Consider the following 2546-nt stretch of genomic DNA (forward strand, 5'->3'; position numbering starts at 1 on the left):
GAACGTAGGAGGTCCATTTCCTCCGTTTTGCGGTACGCCAGGCCTCGTTTCCACCGCCTGTTCCGTCCAAGCCCTCCCGATGAACACGACCACGCATTCCGTTCCGACCCAGCCGGTTGGCTCCCACGCGTTCCGTTGGCTCCAGATGAACACGACGCATTCCGTTGCCTCCCCATGAACACGACGCATTCCGTTGCCTCCCCATGAACACGACGCATTCCGTTGCCTCCCCATGAACACGACGACGATGCTGTTTCTCCATTCCGACCCAGCCATGTACACGAGCCCTGGCCGTACGTATGCGCAAGTAGGCGTTCGAGACCCCGCCCGTATGTACACATACATGGCCGCATTTTCTTTCTTGCACCCAGGCCGCTGTACGTACGTGTACATGCTACGTGCGCGCCTCTACTACGACACGTGCGCGCCTCTACTATGACACGTGCACGCCTCTACATCGACCAGTATGTACGTACACGTTCGCGACCAGAATGACAACGCTACATACGCTTCGACCAGGTGGGTCCCGACTGTCAGGCACTTCCTTGCATGCGAAGATGTAGCTGGTGGGTCCCAGCAGTTAGGGGGGCGAATCATTTTTTTTGCCCGGACGCACTTCCTTGCGTGCGAAGATGTAGCCGGTGGGTCCCAACAGTCAGGGGGGCGAATCGTTTTTTTGCCCAGACACACTTCCTTGTGTGCGAAGGTGTAGCTGGTGGGTCCCAGCAGTCAGGGGGCGAATCATTTTTTTTGCCCGGACGCACTTCCTTGCGTGCGAAGATGAAGCTGGTGGGTCCCAGCAGTCAGGGGGAAACGTTTTTTCCGTGAAATACAGTGGCCCGTCTGGTGGGTCCCAGCTGTCAGGTGGAGGAATCATTATTTTTCGCGTAATAAGGAGGCACTTCCTTGCTGCGGCCGTGGACCCAGCTGTCAGCCTCTCCACGTATAGTCCACGTCCGATGGAAGTCGTTCCTTGACCATGTTGACCAGGCCGCGCCGAGAAGTACGAGGCCTAGGAAGGGGACGACGCGGAGCCGGGGAAGACGCGGCAGTGGAAGCCCATGCGGAAAGGAGTATGAGGGTTCACTGGTTCGGCTGCGGTGTGAGGCTGCCGTCGCCGCAGGGCCTGGCCAACGGTGGGAATAGTAGGGGACGGTGAGGCCTCCGCGGCAGCACAGCCGGCCACGGGAGGCAGGAGCATGCGGCACGACCGGCGCTGCTTTGGGCGGCTGGAGCAAGAAGACCAGAGGTTGAAGAAGCACTACGGCCGTTGGATGGACATCGTACGGTCACTGGAGCTAGAATCGTTCATATTGACTAAGTTGACAAAGCCCTCCGTCCCCGTCAACTTAGTTGGCCCACAAGTCATCCTCCCACTATGGTGGGTCCCAGCTAGCAGGTGGTATTCATTTTTTCTGCGTAATAAGGAGGCACTTCCTTGCGTGCGAAGATATAGCTGGTGGGTCCGACATGTCAGCGGGGGGAACGTTTTTTTGCGAAATACAGAGGCCCTTCCGGTGGGTCCTAGCTGTCAGGTGGAGGAATCATTATTTTGCGCGTACAGTCCACGGCCGATGGATGTCGTTCGTTGACCACGTTGACCAGGCCGCGCCGAGAGCACCATGGCGGTGGACGACGACGAGGCCTAGGAAGGGAACGACACGGAGCCGGGGAAGACTCGGCAATGGTTGCCCATGCGGTGGGGAGTACGAGGGTTTACTGGTCCGGCTGCCATCGCCGGAAAATAACAGGAGGTGTGGGTGAGTAGAGGAATGGCCTGGCCAGCAATGAAGTAGGGTGGGGCGGTGCGGCCTGTGCGGCAGCACAGCCGGCCACGGGAGGCGGGAGCAGGCAGTCCCATCGGAGCTGGTTTGGGCGGCTGGAGCAAGAAGATCAGATATTGAAGAAGCAGCACGATCGTTGGATTAACATCCAACGGTCACTTCTGCTAGAATCGTTTGTGGACTAAGTTGACAAAGCCAAAGTACACGTGAACCTAGTAGACCCACAAGTCAGCCTCCAAATCTGTCCCAAACAGCATACAACCCGAAATTTCTAGCCAAATTCAAATTAATTTTAAATCTAAATATACCTTAATTTAAATTCAATGAAATTTTACCCGCACAAAAACAATGAAATTTAAAATATCAAAATCCGAAAGAAAACAGTATTTTGGAACTAATTGCCTGTTTGCTGTATTTTTTCATTTTACAGCCCATTTATTATTACTTATAGCCCATTTCTTATTACTTATAGCCCATTTTCTGGGCAAAATGCATCCCTCCTCGTCTTGAAAGATTTCCGGCCCAGTAGGGCGTAGAAAAGCAAGTAGGCCTACGTTGGTTATTCTGCAAAAAACAAAATAGCTGGCTAGCCATTTTCAGAAAGGAAAAAAACAAACTGGGCTGGTCATGTGCTAAACATATGAAATAAAAGCCTGGGCTAGACGGGCCACGGGTCCCACACAACCCAGTTGATACCCTTCTCCGTCCCGAAAAAACAAAATTACTGCGCGCGCTGCTGGGTCCCTACTGTCATCCTCACCA

Source organism: Triticum aestivum, chromosome 3D (genome assembly GCF_018294505.1).
Source record: "Triticum aestivum cultivar Chinese Spring chromosome 3D, IWGSC CS RefSeq v2.1, whole genome shotgun sequence".
Classification (NCBI taxonomy): Eukaryota; Viridiplantae; Streptophyta; class Magnoliopsida; order Poales; family Poaceae; genus Triticum; species Triticum aestivum.